This window comes from Heterocephalus glaber, unplaced genomic scaffold, assembly GCF_053883595.1.
Source record: "Heterocephalus glaber isolate CG9 unplaced genomic scaffold, H.glaber_assembly_v1.0 deba00001523, whole genome shotgun sequence".
NCBI lineage: Eukaryota > Metazoa > Chordata > Mammalia > Rodentia > Bathyergidae > Heterocephalus > Heterocephalus glaber.
In genome coordinates this window covers 24,912,516-24,935,338 of record NW_028258327.1, presented here as the reverse complement: position 1 = coordinate 24,935,338, position 22,823 = coordinate 24,912,516, and the positions used below count along the sequence as shown (strand labels likewise).

General features: G+C 34.7%; 1 pseudogene; it reads left to right on the top strand.

Annotated features, from left to right (window-relative positions):
* Positions 1-8,873: 8,873 nt before the first annotated feature.
* LOC101710742 (non-histone chromosomal protein HMG-14 pseudogene) lies at positions 8,874-21,408 on the top strand (annotated as a pseudogene).
* The last annotated feature ends 1,415 nt before the right edge of the window (positions 21,409-22,823 follow it).

The following is a 22,823-nucleotide window of genomic DNA, read 5'->3' as shown; positions in this document are numbered from 1 at the left end:
AAAAAATCTAAATGTTCAAATAGAAACAATCTGCTAGAAGATAAAAATAGGTTAATTCTTGAGGACTTTCTGAACAGAATACCCATAGCATAAGAAATAATACTGAGAATAAACAAATGGCATAATATCAAATTAAAAAGCTTCTGCCCAGCATAGGAAACAACCAAGAGTGAAGAATCAATTTATAGAATGGGAAAAATTTTTGCCAGCTATTCCTTGAACAGAATGTTAACATCTAGGGTATATAAAGAACTCAAAAAAAAAAATTAGGTGCCTGAAAACAAAAGACCCAATCAAAAAAATAGGCAACTGAAATGAACAGACACTTCTCAGAAGAAGTAAATGGCCAATAAACACACTAAGGCTGAAAAATGTTCAACCTCAATAGCAATTAGAGAAATGTAAATTAAAACTCATTGAGATATAGTGCTACCTCAGAAAGAATGACTATCATTCAATATTCAAATAAAAGCAAATGCTGATGAGGATATGGGGAAGAAAGGAAATCTTGTATATTGTTGGTGGGAATGTGAACTACTACATCCACTATGGGAATCAGTGTAGAGATTCCTCAAAAACCTAAAATAGGAATTCCATTTTAACAAGCTATCCTCCTTCCAATTATCTTCCCAAAAGAGTTATTTATTGTATTACATGGATACATCCATATCAATGTTTATGGCAGCACAATTTTTAATAGCTAAACCTTGGAAACAGCACATATGTCCATCAACAGATGAATGGATAAAGAGAAAGTGGTATTTATACACAATGGAGTATACTCCGCCATAAAGATAAACTTAAGGCATTCATAGCCAAATGGACACAACTTGAGAACATAATGTTAAGTGACATAAGTCAGACACACAAGCTTCAATTTCATGTGGTTTCCCTTTTATGAGAAACTAAAAATATGCATATATAAAAAAGATCAAAATATAAAAAAACACAGTATCCTTTCACATAGTATCCTTGTCTGACTTTGGTATCAAGATATTACCTCCTCTTCACTTTGGAGGAAAAATTTGAAGATAATTTGGATTAATTCTTACTTTAGATTTTCATATAATTCACCACCAAAGCCAAGGAACAGGATCTTTTTGAGTGTCCACAGCCCCATTCCTCATATCTGACTTAATAGTGGTATTGACTTATTACTAAGGCTGCTCCATGCAACTTTTTGTCTGCAAAGACCATGGATCCCTCTTTTCAAGGCCTTTGGAATTTTTCCTTCTCCTCTAAAATTGATCTCATTTAATTTATGCAATACAATTTCCTTCTCTCAACTGATCAAACCTCTCCTTCCTAGTGTGCACCTCCCTCCACATGGAGAGGACTCTGATGAAATTATCAAAAGGAATAGGAGAGAGGAAATGAGCCAAGAAAAGAAACAGTAAATGGATAGTTATAAAGGTAAGGAAAGTAACACCATTTATGTACTATCTTGAAGTTCACCGAGTATATTGTCAAGTGGGGAAGGATTCCAACTATTGTGGAGGTGGTTGAGATCAGGAGCTTTGGAGACAGAGTCCCATAGTTGAGTCGGGCCCTGATGTTTGTTGACTGAGTCAACTTAAGAAAATTAGTTAACTTCTATGAGTTCAGCTTCAACAAGAATAATAAGACCACTTACTCTCTAACAGTTTTTGAAGATTGCAGAAGTTAAACTGCACTCAATATCTGGTGCATAGTATGTACTCGGTCAATGTTGGCTAAGATCATGATAATAATGTCACTTAGACTCCTGACTCTTACAAGTATTTTGAACACACATCTATAATGCCAATTTTAATGTCATTATTCTCCCCAAGGAGGGATAGAGATTAACTTTGGAAGAGAATATAGGAAAGGAGCCTATTTCACTCTCTTCATGGTAACGCATGTTCCTTATCTAGAAGGAAAGAATTTGACAGATTATGACATATAGTTGCTGTCAGAAGTGAAAAACAAACTTGCAGTAAATCAGTTTTTAATTTGTGTTTTTGAAAAATTGGACTATGTTTTAAAATTCTGCAATTATTCACTGGTGGGAATGTGATTACAGGAACATAATGTCTCTCCTTTCCTCAGAGGCAGAAACTCCCCCAAACAGAGCAAATTCCCTCTCTTTTTTACTGAAGATGAGGAGCAACCTGTAAACTGCAAAGGCCTTTCTTCAGTGGCATCATTTTTATGGCATTAAAAGGACCATAACTCTGGTTCCTCCTTTAAGTAGTTCATACTGAACCTGCCCAGACTGCTTTCTCTGCCCTTAGCTCATTTCCTCTACTCAGTACAGATCCCTGCATGATGAGAATGAAAATAAAACAGGAATTGAAAAGAATTTGGACTATTGGATGGCAATTAACCAAACATTATTGAGTGTTAGATCTATCAAAGTCAATGCCAATGTTAATAACTTTTTTAAAAAGACAAAAAGATGGGTTCTTGAGTGATACAGGAAGATGGCAGAATGGTGAGCAGCAGAGAAACACCCTTGCCAATATTTGAAATCCAGACTCTGGAATATAGCAATGTGAGGAAGAGAAGGAGGAGGGAAGTAGGTCCCAGGGACCCAGCAAAGATCTGAAAAGAGAATTACAGTCCACAGGAAGAGTGAAGAGAGGGACCACAAAGCAGAAGAGGGAGGTAGCAAGTGGCACTTTCTCCCTGAGCCATGATTCTCAGTGTGGGAGGGGCAGCTTGGACCTGCAGAGGCACAGTGACTACTGGCAATACCAGAGCCCTCCACAGAGACATGCACCCATAGAATGAAGCAGTGGATGCTGAAGACTGCAGTGGCTGGTGAGTTCAGACACCCCCCACTCCAGGAGAGGGCACTTGACCAACAGCCATTTTGGAAAGGGGTCAACCAGAAGTCAGAACTCAAAGAAACTGCAGGTTGGCTCTGTCTAGAGGCTCCAAGTGTCAGAGAGAGCGGCAACCAATTTCAAGCTGCCAAGAGATCAGAGAGCTGAGTTCAAGCCTTCAGGAGGCACTCAGAGTGTTGTGGACTGAAATCTCAGGTCCCAGCCTCATAGCCAGAAAGCAGAAGTGGCACAAACTTTAATGGAACTAAAGGTCCAGTTTGCTGGGATTATCCACCACCACCATAATTCTACTTCTAGCTTGCTGGGACCAGTTAACATGGATCTGGGCTTTGTGTGCACTCTCTGTCAGTGACAGCAGAGACATGCTCTGAAGTGGACTCTTTTTTCTGCTTTTCTACCTTTTGCTTTTGAACTTTTTTCTAATTTTTCTGGTTTTGTTGATATATATTTTTTATACCAGGGAGAACATTGTTTCTAGTTTTTTTTCTTTTTGTTATTATTTTGTTCTGCTCTTGATTCTGTTTCTTCTTTCTTTTACTCCTGTCTTCTTCACCAGTTCCTAAATCTTGCACAATCTTACTTTATCCTGCAGCCTTGCTTCTCATCCCTCTCTCTTCTTCTATCTATTTTTCTTCTAACCCTTTTTAAATTTATTCCCCTGAGGGTAAAATCACCATACTGAGAGGATATTTACTGTACAAAATTTTCTAATTTGTTTTAAATTTTGTATATAACTACAAATCCTTTTCATATTGGTAAAGGTAGAAAATTAATAGTTATCAGTTTGTCATTTTCTAGCATGTGTTTGATGCTGTTGTAGTTACTGACTGTACTACTTTAGCCAAGGTGACATAACCATTCTAATCAGTTGTTTTCCCTTGTATGTCAAGACTGAGATTGCCTGACAGTCATAATACTAAAAGTCACTGCCAAAGAAGTAGGGGCTAGACCAATCAGGCAACAATTTCTCATCTCCAATAAATTGAAAAGGTAGGATTGTGCAACAGACACAAAACCCAAACCCAGCTACACTGGGGAGATATCTCTGAGAAGTAATCATTTCTGAAGTGTTCACAATACTAGCAATAAAGATACCTACCATAAACAATTTATGAGCATCAACACAGGAATTAAACTAAAAAGGAAATAGAAAATGAGAAGACACAAAAGCAAGATATAACCCAAGACTTCCAGCTTACCAAAGGCAAACCCAGTGGGCAATGAGGTGGACCAATTCAAAAGCCACCCACCTGGACTCTCTGAGTGGAAATAACAGAAGTAACAAAGCAGATGAACCAGGTTCTAGAAAAAAATCAAATCAGACTTAATCTCATATAACTTTAGAGATGATGACCATAACAAAGGACATGAATAGTGAATCTAGAGAAGATACAGATTTTTTGTTAATAGAGGACATTAGGAAAATGATGGAAACCATGAATGCCCAACATAGAAAGGAAAAAAAAATCCATGAAACAAATTCAATCAGCTATCCAAGAGATTAAAAATTTCATTGAAAGTATACACAGCAGAGTGAAACAATGTGAGGACAGATTATCAGGTATAGAAGACAAGATTGCTGTTAGCAATCATGAATACAAATATGTCTTAAAAATAGCAAGAAATCACAAAAAATCAGCCCAACAGCTGCTAGATGATACAAAGAAGAATAACATAAGATTGATCAGAGTGAATGAAGAAGTAGGAGATAGTGCAAACAACATAAAAAACTGCTCACAGAAGAAATGGCAGAAAACTTCCCAAGCATAGAAAAAGAATTTGACATACAGATAAGTGAGTCTGTGCTCGCTTCGGCAGCACATATACAGATAAGTGAGGGATATAGAACTCCAATCAGCCATGATCAAAAAAAAAATCTACCCCAAGGCATATAATAGTCAAGATTTCAGAAATTAAACACAAGAACGGAATATTAAAAACTGTTAGAGAAAAGAAATCACTTACAAAGGAAAGCCCATCAGAATTACAGCAGACTTTTTGGCACAAATCCTGAAGTAAAGGAGAGTTTGGAGTGAAGTATTTCAGGCCCTAATAGAAAACAAACTCCAACCCAGATTGATAAAACTATCTTTCAAAAGTGATAAAGAAATAAGATACTTCAAAGATAAAAAATACCTGAAGAAACTCATGACCACCAAACCAGCACTCCAAAATGTTCTGAAGGATGTTCTAGAAAGAGATAATGAGGAATACAACTCCATGAACCCCAACAAAATGAATCCACCAGACAAGGCAAGTAATTAAATGGAGTGGGGGGAAAGGGAACAAACAACAGGAAAATAACATGACAAGGATAAGTCAATACATCTAGTTATAACCATCAATGTAAATGTTCTCAACTCACAAATCAAAAGAAATAGACTGGCAGAATGGATCAAAAATCAAGATCCAACAATACGCTGCATATAACACATTTAATTCAAAAAGAAATTCATAGACTGAAAATCAAAGGATAGAAAACAATACTCTATGCAACAGAAACTTTGAAAATAACAGGGGTACCTATTCTATTTGCAGACAAAGTAGATTTCAAGCCAAAACTGATTAAGAAAGACAAAGAAGAGGGCCAGGGATGTAGCTCAGGTGCAGAATGCCTGCCTGGCAAGTGCAAGGCCCTGAGTTCAGTTCTCAGTACCAAAAAAAGAGAGAGAGACAAAGAAGGTCACTACATCCTTGTAAAAGGAGCACTCCAAGAGGAAGAGATAACAATTATAACGATATATGCACCAAATTCCAGCACACCCAACTATATAAAACAGACATGAAAAGTCAAATAAACACTAATGAAATTGTAATGGAAAACCTCAATACCCCACTATCACAAAGAGACAGATAAACTAGACCAAAAAAATCAACAAAAAAAATGTCAGAACTGAAGCAAACTTTGAACAAATTGACTTAGTAGATGTCTACAGTGTTTCACCCCACAACATCAGAATACACATTCTTCTCAGCTGCACACAGGATGTTCTACAAAACAGAACATACACTAGCTTGTAGAACATGCTTAAATAAATGCAAGGGTATTGAAATTATTCCATGCACATTATCAGACTATAGTGCAATGAAATTGGAAATCAATGGCAAAAGAAACCAGAAGAACTTTATAAACACATGGAAATTAAATAACACTCTCCTGAACAACCAATGGGTCACAGATGAAATTAAAGAAGAAATTAGACAGTTTCTACAATTAAACCAATACAACATACTAGAACTAGGGCCAGAGATTTAGCTCAGTGGTTCCACCGCCTGCCTCAGGAGCGTAAGGTCCCGAGTTCAATCCCCAGTACCAAAAAAAAAAAAAAAAGTGAAATAAAACCCCCAACATACCAGAACTTATAGAATGCAATGAAAGCAGTCCTGTGATGGATATTTATAGTGGTGAAGTTTCATATCAGAAAAAAAGAGCAAACTCAAATAAACAACCTAATGTTAAACTTCAAGCTTCGAGAAGAAGAGCAAGTCAAACCCAAAGCTGTACAAAGGAGGAAATTATAAAGATCAGAGCAGAAATCAATGCAACAGAGACTAAGAAAATCATAAGATAATCAATGAATCAAAGAGTTGGTTCTTTGAAAGATTAATTAAAATTGACAAACCCTGAGCCAAATTTATAAAAAAAAAAAAAAGGAAAGACTCAAATCCATGCAATTAGGAGTGAAAAAGGTGAAATCACAACAGATCCTAGAGAAATCCAGATCATCAGTACCTACTTCAAGAACCTGTATTCTAATAAGATGGGAAACAGAAAAAATGGGCAGATTCCTAGATGAGTCACTAAAGCTGAATCAAGAAAATATAAAAATTCTAAATAAACCAATATCAGTCAATGAAATTGAAAATGTAATTAAAAACCTACCAACAAAGAAAAGTTCAGGCCCTGGAAAGTTCACTGCTGAATTCTACAAGAAATTTAGAGACCTAATGCTACTATTTCTCAAACTCTAATGAAATTGAAAGAAAAGCAGTACTTCCAAATTCATTCATGGAAGCAAGCATTACACTGATACCAAAACCAGAGAAGGATCCAACAACAAAAAAGACAAAACCTACAGCCCAATCTCCCTAATGAACATGGATGCAAAAATCCTCAATAAGATACTGGCAAACAATGCAGCAAACCATCAAGAAGATTATACATCATGACCAAGTAGGATTCATCCCAGGGATGCAGGGATGGTTCAACATATGCAAATCTATAAATGTAATACACCATATTAACAGAGCCAAGGACAAAAACCATACAATCATCTCAAAAGATGCAGCAAAGTGTTTGACAAACTCCAACACCCATTCATAATAAAACCCTACAGAAAATTGGATGGTCTTTATCTCATTCTGATAAAACCATCCATGACAAACCAACAGCCAACATTATACTAAATGGAAAAAAATTGAAAGCTTTCACTCAAAAATCAGGAACAAGACAAGAATGTCCACTATCACCACTCTTATTCAATATAGTTCTGGAAACATTAGCCAGAGTAATTAGACAAGAGAACAAAATAAAAGGAATATCATTTGTGGATGACATGATACTCTACACAGAAGAACACAAAAACTTCACCAAAAGACTTCTAGATTTAAAATTCAGTAGCATAGCTGGATACAAAGTCAACACTCAAAAATCAACAGCATTCCTATATACAAATAACAAACTCATTGAGAGAGAAATTAGGGAAAAAATATCTTTTACTACAGCATCCCTAGGAAACAATCTAACAAAGAAAGTAAAAGACATTTACATTGAAAACTACAGAACTCCAAAAAAGGAGATCATAGAGGATATTAGAAAATGGAAAGACATCCCTTGTTCTTGGGTGGGAAGAATCAATTAGTAAAAATGGCCATACTTCCAAAATTGTTATACAGATTTAATGTACTCTCAATTAAAATACAAATATCACATCTCACAGAATTAGAGAAAACAATCCTAAAATTTATTTGGAACCAGAAGAGACCTAGAGTAGCAAAATCAATTCTGGAGAACAAAGGCAAGGCAGGGGGCATCACAATCCCTGACTTGAAATTATACTACAAAGCTACTGTGATAAAAGTAACATGGTACTGGAAAAAATAAATAAATCAGACTTGAGGATCAATAGAACAGATTAGAAGATGCAGAAACAACTCCAAACATACTCAGCCACATGATTGTTGACAAAGGAGCCAAACATCTTTATTGGAAGAAAGCCTCTTTAATAAATGGTGCTGGAAAAACTGGCTTTCCATATCCCATAGAACAAAACTAGATCTATCTGTCTCACATGCACTAAACTAAATCAAAATGATCAAAAATCTAAATATTAAAACAGAAACACTAAATCTACTGGAAAATAGAATAGGCAGAATTCTTGAAGATATAGTGTAGGCAAAGACTTTATGAACAAAACCCCAATCACACAGGAATTATCACATAGAATCAACAACTGGGATCTCAGCTTATTAAAAAGCTTTCGCACAGCAAAAGAAACCACCAACAGAGCGAAGAAACAACCTAAAAATCAGGAAAACTTTTTGCCTCAGACAAAGGACTACTATATAGAATATATAAAGAACTTCATAAAATCAGGCCCCCCAAATTTAAAGACCTAATCCAAAAATGAGCATCTGAAATGCATAGATACCTTTCAGATGAAGAAGTAGAGATGGCAAATAAATATATGAAAAAATGTTCGACATCACTGGTCATTCGAGAGATGCAAATGAAAACAACATTGAGATTCCATCTCACTCCAGAAAAAAATGACTACTATCAAGAAATCACCCAATAACAAATGCTGGAAAAAGGAAAAAGGAACCCTTCTCCACTGTTGGCAGGAGTGTGGACTGGTGCAACCACTGTGGACGTCAGTGTGGAGATTCCTCAAAAAACCAAAACCAGAGGATCCATTTGACCCAGCTATTTTCCTTCTTGGTATCTTCTTGAAAGAAATAAGCATCAAGCCACTGTGGCAGTGGGGGAGTGGCAGCAGCAGAGCAGCATAACTCAACAAGGCTTCTGCCCACAGCTTCTGCATGCACCCTGGCCCTGCCAAGATGCCCAAGAGGAAGATCAGCTCAGCCAAAGGGGCGGGGAAGGAGGAGCCCAAGAGGAGATTGGCGAGGTTGTTGACTAAATCTGCTTCTGCAAAAGTGGAAACGAAACCAAAAAAGACAGCAGGAAAGGATAAATCTTCAGACAAAAACGTGCAAGCAAAAGGGAAAAGGGGAGCAAAGAGAAAACAGGCCGAAGTGGCTAATCAAGAAACTAAGGAAAATTTACCCTCAGAAAACAGAGAAATTGAAAATGAGGAGAGTGCAGCCTCTGAAGAAGCTGTGGAGAAAGAAGCCAAGTCTGATGACCACATACCATGTCTTATCAGCCGTCCCTGTCTTCCTTCTTGTACAATCAAGAGGAATATTTTTATCAACTATTTCGTAAATGCAAGTTTTTTAGTAGCTCTAGAAACATTTCTAAAAAGGAAGAAATCCCACTTCATCACATTTTTTAAGTGTAAATAATTTTTTTAGAGGTGAAATCATTTGCTGTTTTTTTATTTTTTGGTGAAACCAGAAAATAGTGGGATATTGAATTATGACAGGCTTTGACTGTCTTGGGTGTCAGTTTCACATTCCATAGGTGAGGGTTAGTTTTATATCCTGCAATATAAAGCATACTAAATGGCAATTTGGAGGCAGTCATGCATTTAATATGTCTTGGATATTTTAAATGACTCCTATTCCCATGTTGTTTTAGTAGAATTGTTTCCTAAAGAAAACAACTTCCTAATTGTCCTGTCAGAGTTATGTGCACTCTGTAACATCTTTTTTGGTTTTGGTAATCCAGCTTGCCTAATTTTGTTAATGTTCGGTAAAAGATCGAAAATTTGAGTATGTAGTGTATATGATATGAAATTGTGAATTGGTGGGACTTAAGTATCACTTTATTAGCATTTGAAGATACTGGTACTTAATCCTCTTTCAGAAAATTTGCCTCCAAATTTGAAGCTGGAAAATCACTGGAATAACTAAAAAAGAAACAATACATTTTTTTTTTAGATTTTTAGTACGTGTGTTAAGAATTGTGTACAAAGTGAAATGTTTGTTCTGATCACAACTAATATAATCTCAAATATGGAAAACAAAAAAAAGAATTAAAAGCATCATACTATAGTGATATATCCACATCCATGTTTATAGCAGCACGTTTTGTAATAGTTAAATCTTGGAAACAGCCCAAATGCCCATCAACTGGTGACTAGATAAAGAAGATGTGGATTTTTTTTATTACAAAGGAATGCTACTCTGCATAAAGAAGGATAAGCTTAAGACATTTCTAGGTAAATGAATGTACTTTGAGACTATACTTTTTTTTTTTTTGGTACTGGGGATTGAACTCGGGTCCTTGCACTTGCAAGACAGGCGGCATAACCACAGAGCTAAATCCCCAGTCCCAAGACCATTCTCTTAAGTGAAATAAATTGGACATGCATGTTCAAATATCACACAGTTTCTCTGGTATGAGAAACTAAAAGTGTAAATAAGGACCAAAATGTATAATAAATATTATGAAATAGGAAGAAAATGTTCAAATTGGAAGGGGAACTAGAGAGGCAGGAGGGGAAAAGGAAGGAAAAAGGAAAAAAATAGAATAGAAGAAAATATGGAAACAAAACTTTTGTGAATAAGGAGGGTAAGATGGGTTGAAGGGAAGGGAAGCAAAGAGGAAAAAAAAGACAAATCAAGATATATCATGTACAGATACAAATTTCATATGATGATGTTATCATTATGTGTACCTAAAATGTACCAATAAAATTAATATTTTTAAAAAGAGAGACAGGGATTTAGCTCAGTGGTTTCGCCGCCTGCTGTGTAAGTGCAAGGACCTAAGTTCAATCCCCAGTACCAAAAAAAAAAAAAGATAAGTTTCTGTAAGGAGTGATCCACTAGGCAGGGTACAGGCATCTTAAATGAGAACTTCAAAGTCTTGGGTGGTAAAAATGCCAAGGAAAGGATTTACCATGAAATAAAACACAGAATTCTGGTCAGAAAGTCAGACCACCTGAAATGAAAAAGCCTCTCAAGAAGCTGGTAAGATTTCTGAAAGGATATACAGAATTTTTGTCTATTCATATCTATTCCTAAAGAAGTATCTATAAATTTCATAAAAATCACAGAGGGAACTAAAAAAAACATAGACCCATTAGTCTAAGATCTAGTAACAATAATTTCAATCACTTATTGAACCTTTATTATGTTTCTAGTGCTAGCATGAATGAGTCAAATTAATTTTCAGCACAATCATATGATGAAAGTTCTGTTAAGCCACCTATATCATACATAGGTAAACTGATAGATACTAAGATTCTCAGAGAGTTTAAATAACCTGCTCAACTTTGCAGAGCTGAGATTTGAGCCTGGAAGATGCTCATGACCATCATGCTAACATAACTCTATGTTTTTACAAAGATCTGGTCACGAAGGAGTGGAGAATTTAGGATTATTTGTTCCTTCCCCTCATATTCTATTTTGAAAACTAATACATAAACATATATATTAACATATGTACAAAGGCTATTTTATAGTCAAACACAAAGCTGGGGGAGGTGAATGGCTTTACTCATAAGTAATTTAAATGATATATTGCTTTGTACATTGTGCATCATTCTCAATGAAGTATTATGAGATATTGTACTAATTAAAAGTTATCAGCATTCTATAAATAACAAAAATTGATTAAAATATTTAATAAGTGATTTATGACTGCTCAGATGATCAAAGAGGGTAATTTGGCCAGTTCCTTGAACTATGTATATTTGAACAATTAAAAAGTTGCTTGGTTTACATTCTAAAATGCCAAAATGTGGGCCACTGGGATACGTCCTTGCTTGTGATACACTGGCTGCTATTTCATCTTTATTTCTTTCTGTCTGGTGTGACACATGCTCCAGATCAAGGGAATAGTGTTCAGGATACTCAGCTGCTCCACCCTGAAGGTCATTTGGCATGGTACTCCATGAACATTCTTCCTAAAATCAAACAGCCAAAATATAGCTATCTTTCTATTGCTTCATGCTACCTGGTCTTCATTTCTTTGTTTGGAAAAGTCCCTGGCAAAATACCTATATCTTTGGAACACATAAGAGCACTTTCTTAAGTTTCTGCAATCTGTCAGAATACTAAGAATCTTGGAAAATTCCCATTTTGCTATGTACTAGGTTCTATGTTCCTGGCTACAAGATTATGAGAAAGGACTGTATGTAGTAAAGCCAATATAGAAAGAAATCTCAGCGGAAACCTTGATCCTCTTCTATAAACAGGCTTATATATCCAGGAGATTTGTGGCCAGGAATCCTAAGCACAAATACTTTTTAGTCTCTAGCCACCACTTAAACCAGCATACTGAAAGTAACAGTGAAATCTGTTCCCAAATTTCATAACAAGTATCCTTTTTACCCCTCACAGTTTATGGTCCAGCTACACTGAGCTTTGCCGTGATATTGATAACTAGACTTACTGCTGCCCTTTTCTAGATTACTCTCCCATTCTTCTCTCCTCTTTCCTTGGCCAGACCTTCATTCTTCAAATTTCAGCTCAGAAATGCTATCTTTGAGCATCTAAACCCCTACATTGGGGAAGGTGGTGTTCTATGACTCCCCTAGTACCCTATCTAACCTTATATTACCACATATGAAATTCTATTATGACCTATTTTTTTTTTACTAGATTTTACCTTCAGTCAAAGAAATGCATCAACCTTGTTAAAATTTTCACCTCACATAGTAGCCCAGGACTTGCATTAGTATAGATAATAAATTAAAATTATTTATTGAATGAAAAAATGATAACCCTCACTTATCATATTCTTCATTTAGGGCCACATGACTATAGATGCATCTAAGAAAAGGGTGTTTGGAATTGAATGGTATAAAGACACAAAAAGAAGGGGATGTGTAGGGAACAAAAACCATACCTTACTATTATATGAAAAACATATTGCACAAAAGCGGCCCTCCAAGGATTACTTCCTTCTTCATCATTATTTCTATTCTCCTTCCAGCCTCACTGGGTTTTTTTTTTTTTGTACCAAGGATCGAACTTGAGACCTTGCGCTTGCAAGGCAGGCTGCAGCACCACTGAGCTAAATCCCTGGCCCACACCTCACTGGTCTTTACAATATGCTCTCCTCTTTTCTCATCATTTTGTTTTGGCCATCTCTTTTACTGCCAATCCCTGACCATCCTCTTAATTTACATTTCTCTCTGCTATCTTCTACTGATCATTTTTATCTGATTAGAATAGTTGTATGCTTCTATTTAAATGTCAAAATAGCAAAACAACTGAAGCCTGTATTGTAAATAAATGTGATATATAATACATGGCACATATTGACATATGCAGTATAATATATACTATGATAACAAGATGTTTTCTAGGAATGAATAGTGTATCTCAATATACCATTTTATGTCAAAAGGTTATTCATAGAGGAATGCTTCTGGCCAAGACAGAGTAACTGGAAATGAATTTAAGATCCAACCCAAAACAACAACAAAAACTAAAGAAAGTACATGACATAATTTTTCAAACATAGAACATTAGGGACAATGAAGGCCAGTGATCCCTGATAGATAAAACACAAACAAGGTAAGCCCTATGATTTACTACTTGAAGAGAATTTCTACACTAGAGCACAGCTAGAGGAGTTTAGGTACCCTATAATACACTTCCTGCGCTTAAGAGACAGAGCTAGGGGTCCAGGAAGACAAAGGAAGCTAGTGATCACATGAAGAATACCTGAGAGAGGAGAGAGCCTCACTGTCAGTGAAGTCTAGTCTCAAGGATTAACCTGAGGATGATTCAATTCATGCATGTGAGAAAAACATCAGAGAAGGAATCAATTAAAAGAACTAAAGGGACTAATACTTAATACTCCTACCAATCAAACTGGAAAACCTCATAAGTCACAGAGAATGGGTAGAGTTCTCAAAAGGGTCTTACCTCATAGGGTATAATAAGCCTCAGACTAAATACAGCTCTGTTTCCACCTAACAAATCTCAAAGTCAAGACCTGAAAGAATCAAACCTTTTCCAAATTTGATCTGCACCCTCAACAAAGCTCAAGAATATTTTGAGAAAAACAAAGATATCCTGCAGCCACCAAAGTAAAATTTATCATGTATGACACCTCACAAAAAATTGCAAAATGTAGAAAAACGGAATGACATGACCCACAATGAGGCCCTAGAAAAATCAAGCAAATGGAAGTGTCTCAGAATTGATACCGATTTTACAAGTAGCAGGCAAGAACACTAGAACAGGTTTTATTATAGTATTCCTTATGTTCAAAAAGTTAAGCAGAGACATGAAAGATGTAAAAAGATTCAAATTAAATTTCAAGAGATAAAAATTACATTGCGGCATGAATTGATTTTCTACTCCCGTGCAACAAAATCTTACAAACTTGGCACCCTAAAACAATTAGCACTTGTTAGTGTACAATTGTATAGGTCGAAGTCTTGGAGCACTTGGCTGGAGTTTATGATTAGAGTTCTACAAGACTACCATTATGGTGTGGGTACTCTAGGTCCTGACACAGACTCCATGAAAAAAATTAATTTCTAAGTTTATTCCAGTTATTAACAAAAATCCAGTTCCTTGTGGACATAGGGCTCAAGTCTCTATTTGCTTCTTGACTGTAAACAAAATGTCACTCTTGGTACCTGGAATCCACTCTCAGATCTCTAATGTGGACCCTGCTGTCTTCAAGCCAGCAATAGTGCATTGAATCTTTCATGTGTCTCAGCCCTCTGACTTCCTCCCTCTACTATCATCCTGAGAAAAACTCTTTTTTAAAAGGCTCGTGTTGGGGCTGGGGATTTAGCTCAGTGGTTTAGCCACCTGCCCCGCAAGCGCAAGGACCCGACTTCGATCCCCGGTACCAAAAAAAAAAAGGCTCATGTATTTACATAGGCCTACTAATATAATGTCCCTTTTGATTGACTCGAGTAACCTAAACTGCATGTTAAAAATTCATTTTGCCAAGATTACCTAATTAGAGTGTTGATATCTCATCATAGTTATAATTCTGCAAATTAGGGAGAAATAGCAGGGAGAACCCATTGATTTACAATTCTACATAACACATGTGAGCTGTAAAATACTATACTCTGTGTGACTAAAGAAATATTAGACATTGGAGGAAGAAAGATTAATGATCTTAAAATGGAGTAATAAAAAATACCCAGAGAGAAAGTGTAATAATAAAGGGCAAAAACAGAGTATCCGTGAGCTCTGAGACAATTTCAATGCATGGGGGGGGGGGCTCCTTTGAAGGAATAATACTTCAAAAGTATGCAAAGTTGATAATAACTATAAACCCACAATAGCAAGATCAATGAGCCACAAGCACAAGAAACATGAAGAAAATTATGCCAAAGCACATCAGATCATTTTTTCCGAAACTAGTAATAAAGAGAAAAATTTTAAAAGCAGACAGAGAAGACACATTATTTACTGAGGTAGATAAGGGTGAGAGGAATTTTCTCTTTAGAAAAAAAGGTAAATGAAAAGAGAGTGGAGCAACATCTATCAAACACAGGGGGCGAGGAGTCAATCTAGAATGGTATACCCATCAGTAGTAACTTTCAAAAACTAAGGCAATGGAATGCAGATGAAGTAGTGAAGTATTTTATGGTGTCGTGGGGCACAGAGTGTAACAAACCTAATGATAAAAGAATTTCAAAACTTGCTGCAGGAACTCTTGACTTCAGAGTCATGTAGTACCTGTTCAATCCACACCAGAAATACAGATGACTGATGTGCCAATGCCTCTTTTTCCATTAACTTAGTTCTGAATTATTATCTCCTATATATGCATTTAAGTGGTATAATTTAAGTTGCATCCAAAAGCCTCTAGCTTTTGCAAGTCAAGGAATGTACAAAGAAGTTTCAAACAGACATTGAACAATTTATTCAATATGGTGAACCAGAAAATGCAAAAGGGATACTAATAGGAAGTGATGTTGGAGGAGTAACCAGAGAAAGTTCTCAGACCTCATTGTGACTCTGAAGTATCTGGCAACCTTTGAAAATCTTACGTACTTTCCCATATCCCTGAAAATGTCCCTACATTCCCACATTGTTTATGGTGCATATAGGAACCTGTATTCTATTTTTATCCTTTTGCATATTTGCCACCCTAACTTAGAGAAACAATATCTTGTCTTTTGCAGGACCTAAATAACCTCATCTAAAGTCTATGACATAATATATGACACAATAATATGGCATGTGTATATCATGAAATTCAACTACATTTGTTCATTTATTCAATAAATATTAAGCTCATACTATATTATATTCCAGGAACTGTTCTACAAAATTGAAATAGGGCAGTAAAGAAATTAGACAAATTCCTTTGCCTCATATATTTGGCATCCTAGTGGTGGGCAGAAGAAAAAATAATAATTGTGATATAATATTAAAACTACCCCTAAGAAAGCTAAAACAGGCCATGGAGATAAAGTAAAATGAATGGTGTGCACCTATTTTAGATAGAATGGTCAAGAAAGTCCCCTTTGCAAGGGTGCATTTCAGTAAGGATCGGAAAAGAGTGAGAGAATGAGCCACAAAGCTAGCTGTAGTGCAGATAGTAGCAAGTGCAAAGATCCTGAACCATGAGCTTCTGTGGCAAGCTTTAGGAGTTGCAAGGAAGTCAGTATGATGGATCAGAATAAGCAAAGGGGAGAGCAGTAGGCAGTGAGGGGGAACAAGTAGCCAGAGAAGGATCTTGGCCCTTTTGCCTCTGAAACCTTCCTGGGAGCTTTGAAAATCCACAAACATTCAGGTCCCAAACCCAGAGATTGGATTTCAGTTAATTCAGGATAGTAATAGCAACCAAACAATAATGACTTCAAAGCTCCTTGGGTGGGTGATTCTCATATACAGACACGAGTTTGAGAACTACTGACATAGGCCTTTTTAGGCCACAGTAAAGATTGTACCAACTGTGATAGAAAGCCATGGTAAAGGAGTGAAATGACTTGACTGACATTATTTTTTTTATCAGGACATAAAGTTTTTTTCTCTTGGTATGTTGCTTTAAGAAAAGACAATAATTAGCAATTATAAAATTACAGTAATTTTACTGTAATAAAATGACATTTAAAATGACTATCAAAAATGTACCATTAATGGAAAAAATGGAAATAAAGTCTTTGTAAATAGGGAAGGGTGGAGGGCGTGAAGGGAGGGCTAGGAATGGGGAAAAATAAGAACCAAGGTGCATTATGTAAAGGTACAATTCCCAATGAGAAATGTAATTGTGTTGTATACCTACAAAGTACCAATAAAAGAATTTAATACAAAAAAAAAAGAAAAAAAAATGTACCATTGTCCAAGAATAATCTATAAAAATGATCTCAGTTGTAATTAAGCTTTCCATAAATATAATAGATAACATGGAAGTGTCATCAACTTTGTAACTTTCTAAACATTTTTTAGTTTTTTAAAAATTAGTATATGCTTACAATATATAATAATTACATTCATCTTGGGGAATTGGTAATTACATTTTTAAAAGAATTCTCTGGCTTACAAGAACACAAGAAAGGGGACAGAAACAGAAATAGGAGACTACTGCAACAGTCCAGATGAAGGAGTATGACAATTTTGAATATGGTGGTAGAGGAGAAGTGGTGAGAAATGGACAGATCTGTAACACATCATGAACATAGAGCCAAAAGGATCTGCTGGTGGGCAGGATGTGGGATATGATGCAATGATGACTTCAAATAAAAATAATGATGCAACTTTAGGCCTGAGCAGGCAAATGAAGTATACTAGTAAGACAGAAACCATTGGTGGGGGATAGGGAGAAAGAAATTAGTTTTGGAAAAGAAATCCAGAATTGATGTAAAATAAGTATAAAAATACTGGTAACAACGCTTTTCTATATTTCTGCTTTCTTTTTTAATTTAACTTCCATGTGACCATATCTAAAGTCTCACTTTGTCTACACTACAAATTTCTTCTCATCTCTTTTGGGATCCAAAGTTCAAAATATTTCCCTGCTATCATATTATGTCACTGAAGATTGAGGAAAGACACATCTGACTATGTGTACAACTGCTGGAAAAAGACATTAATGCATATCGTCATACATTTTTTTCAGGTACTCCTAGGTGTAAATTGTTTTTGTTTTTGTTTGTTTTGTTTAGTTTTTGGTATCGGGGATCAAACTCAGGACCTTGCGCTTGTGAGGCCTGTGCGGTGCCACTGAGCTAAATCCCCGGCCCTTTACGTGTAAATTGATAGTTAAAATTTGGTTCAGCAAAACTCCTGAAAAGGAATTAAGCTTTTAAGGTTTAGGCCAACTAAATTTCAATAAATATTCAAATTTCTGCATTTAAATTTTTACATATAAAATAATTGCCTGACTCAGATTTTGCAAAATTCATATGCATTTCTTTATTTGAATATTATATGCAAATGCTCATTAGATGCACCTTTCATGTACATTTTTTAAGTCTCCATTTTAAAGAAGTGCCAAATTTCTGGCCCCTCTGGTCATATTAGCATGAAATTTTATCAAATTTCTGAAAAAAAAACACCGTATTGAATATTTAAGTTACTCTAGTGGCTGATTTTTCCATTTTGGAATTAATATGACATATCTTTTTGAAAATACTCTTCTCTCTGCAAAACATCTTAAAATAGCTTTCCTTGCCTTAACTCTAAATTGTTACTGGGTTACAAATTCTTTAATACTGTTGATTTCTTTTTTTATTATTCATTAAGTTTATTGGTATGTTTTATGTATAGAATATGATCACATTCATCATTGGGAATTTGTACCTGTACATGATACATCTTGGTTCTTATTTTTTCCCCATTCCCCTGCTCTCCCTTCCACCCCCCACCCCTCCAGTTATATTATTTAAATTAAGAGATCATGTTTACCAATTTTTCTTTATCTAAACAAAAAAGTGGTTAAAATTTTAAAAAGAAGAAAGGCTTTAAAGGAATCTTTAAAATAACAAAATAAAAGGCTAGATTAATATTAAAATTATTTTATAAATATGTAATAATAAGAACCAAAATACATCATGTACAGGTACAAGCACCCAATGATAAATGTAAATGTATTATATACCTAAAATGTACCAATAAAAGAATTTAAGCAAAAATATATGTATATATATAATAATAAGATAGCAAGATATAAATATTACTTCTCACATTCTAACATGGTATCAATCAACCCTTCTTAATTGAGCAAGAAATGTTATAATATCACATCTAATTTACTGGACTACATTATTTCATAATAAAGAGATCCCCAAATCCTGGGTTTTTAACTTAATGGAAGAGCCTGAAGGGAAAATCAAATGTGATATAACAATGCTAGTGATAACAGTTTGTTTATATGTAACAAATATTGATGAAATGAAAGGAGCTCTTCATATATTGAAAAGGTGTTCCTTATATGTAAAAAAAAAAAAAAAAGTGGTCAGAAAAATTGATTCATATATAAGGAATTTGGGGCCACAAAAAAAGACTAAGAGAAAGTCATATACATGTTTCCTTTTATGATTGTGAGCTTTTGAATAATGTTTTGTTTACTAGCAAAATTGAAAGTAGAGGAAAAAATATTTCTAAGTGACAAAACAATTTCCCAACAATATTACAGAATAGACTGATTCAAGATATAGCAATATTTTTAAAGAACAAAATTTAATATAAGCTAATTAGTTTACTACTTTATTTTTCTTATACATTATTTTGTTTTTAGTTCTTCAAAATGATTTTGGAAGCTGGACATAGTGGCACATGCCTGTAACCCTAGCATTCAGGGGATGGAGGCAGGAGGATCATTGTGAGTTCAAGGCCAGACTGCGCTACACTGTGAGCTCAAGGCCAGTCTGAACTGCACAGTGAGACCCTGTCTCAAAATATAAATAAATAAATTTATTATTTATTTATTTGTTTATTTGGAAGCACTGCTCAACTATATTGGTAGCAAAAAATTTGTTAATGTGAAAGTTTAATTTTTATAAAATTATGATGATATACACTGACAAGACCAATTTTTGTCAAAAGTTAATGGCTCACTAAATCTGTTTTACAAAAACATTTATTCAAAATGTGTAAAGCTCCAACTTAATGTTGTTAAGACAATATTAACTTGATCATTCTTGTAGGCAGCAGAATTTTATAATAAAGTAACTTCTGACAGTAACTTTCTAAAATTCCCAAGCATTAGAGATACGTAGTACAATGCTTTCTATTTTGATATTTATCTATCATCATACCTATAGGCAACAAATAAAAATATTTACTTCTAAATGACTTCTATTTTAATTTTTATCACTAAATTTTGTTATTGAGATTCCAGAAAGAAAACAGAAGAACATTAAAGAACTAGGAATGGAGGAGTATTGTTGAAAAATAAACTGTCATTTCAATACTCCCTAACAGAGGCCTTTCCCTTTTTATTTTACTATCTCATTTGCCCCTGACTATTTTACTCTCTGTTGTCTCCTTTTATTTATCCTATTTTTCAAACTATGATATTAAATATTTCCCTGCTTATATTCATAGAATAAATATTCCTGGATGCAAATTATTATTTATTTCTCATTAAAATAGATTTTAAAAATAGACCATTTCACTGACTCAAAAACATTAAGTATATAAGAAGTTCAGGAGCTATGGTACTTATAAGATATCTAAAAATAAAAAGCATAATCATACAGTAAGCTTACAGTCTAAGGGAAACAAGGACTGGAAAACTGAAAGTGTGGGAATGAACATTCTTTCTGATGAGGTCTTGGTTAGAGATGACAAAGAAGTCTACTGAGATTTAAAAGCTAAGTAGAAATTTGTCAGAGGTCAAGCGTAGAATGACATTGTGAAGAAAAGCTAAGTGAAATAAAGTAGATGTGATACAGAATCTAGCATGTTTGTTGAAACGGATACATTCGTATTCTTAAATCCCAGGCAAGGAATAAGAGAAGTGTGGGCAGCAAGACCGAATCAGACTGAAGATCTCACCAGTTTAGATATAAGTTTAGATATAACCTTTCATGTCAGTAGCCTCCTACAGGGTATATCTAAAGGGTTTACAAGAAATCATTAAGGATTTTAAAAGCAAACATAAGAACTTCTAGTTTTTTCCAAAATTATATTATGAAAAATTATAAACATACAAAATGTTAAAAAAATTGTATAAAAATACCCTAAATTGTTCAATTAATACTTTACTATATTTGCTCTATCAATTAACCCCTCTATCCATTAATCCAGTTTTTTCTTGTTTTCTGAATATTTCTATTTATGATTGTTATTTTTCAAAGGGTATTTTTATAAAATATAAAATTTCTAATTAATAATCTGATTTTATTTCCAGCACCTTGAAGTTGTCATTTCACTGTGTTCTGATCTACATTCATTCAGATAAGAAAAGTCAGCAATCATTCCTTTGTGTGAATTGTGTCGTTTTTCTCTCTCATAGACTAAGGATACAGGGATTGGCAAATTGGAGTTGGCCTGTATGGGAGTTAACATTCTTTCTGATGAGGTTTGATAAGGAATTACAAACAACTTCAAGATTTTCAATTTAGCTTTGGCTTTCAATATGTTGACTACCATGTGTCTAATTCCAATTATTTCCTTGAGATACTGCTATTCTTGAGTTTGTGAACTTATGTCTTTGAACAAACTGAGAAACTTTTAGCCATTATTTTTGCCATTTTAAAATTCCAAAATCTCTATCAATTGCAAATAATTACACCTTTTGGTATTTACCACAGGTCCCTCAAGTTCTGTTCATTTCTTCAATTTTTTTCTCTTACCCTTCAGATTAGATCACTTCATTTATTTATCTTCAAGTACATTAACTTTTCTATCATTTCCAGCTTGCTGTCAAAATTCATCCTGAAAACTTTTCATTTCAAATTTTGTATTTCTTATTTCTGGAATTTCCATGTTTTAAAAAATATTTTCTATCTCCCTGTAAAATTTCCTCTTTTGTCATTAATCACAAGCACATTTCTTTTCCACTCTTGAGTATAGTTATAATAGGTGCATTAAATTCTCAAGGCCAGTCTCCATTGACTGTGTTTTCTGTGACATATGCTACATATTTTTTTGTTTCTTTATATATCTAGAAATTTGGGCCTATTACTTTGGATATTATAAGTGATACACTGTACAGTCCCTACATTCTGTTATGTTCCTCAAAGGATTATTGATTTTTTTGTTTTAGCAAGCAGATAAATTGGTAGAAATTAAATTCCAGGCTTTGAAATAGCAGTTAAGTTGTTTTAGCTTTAGCTGAGTTGCTTGGAGTCTGCCTTGTAAATGTATAGTGTTATTCAGAGATTTGGGGATCATTTATACTTTTGCTCTCTCCTTTCTGTCATTCTTCCTATTACCCTTTGTTTTCTAGCTACTGCAATCATCTTAAACTCTGGTTCTTCAAAATAATAAAAGTATATATTTCTGACCATATTTTAACTTTCTATGTAGGGATCAGCTGAGGCCTGACCACAGGCTAAAAATTAGAAAACATAAGGCATTTAGCCCAGTTCCATTACCTTTCTTCAAACTAACCCCTTTTCCTTTATCTTCATCCTTTTATTTTTCTTCAGGCAGCTGCTTTCTCATTTTGTCCAAAGCTCATAGACATTCTTTGCAGGATGGTTGATCTGATAGGAGCTACTTGGTCATTAATGGGAAGAGAACCAGGACTTCTAATTTAATTATCATTTTTCTAACACAAAAAAGAAATTAATATTTGCTAATATTTAGTAGAGGGACTACCATTCATTCTCTCATTTGAATCATGTAAAAGGAAATTATCAGTGTTACATGGTACATGAGATATTTTGTCGGCAAAGGTGGGGAGGTTTCAAAATGGAATTGTTGAACACGCCATCCTTATTCATTCGTTCATTTTCAGTATGTTGGCATACATTTCAGGCAGGTGTTTCTGATATG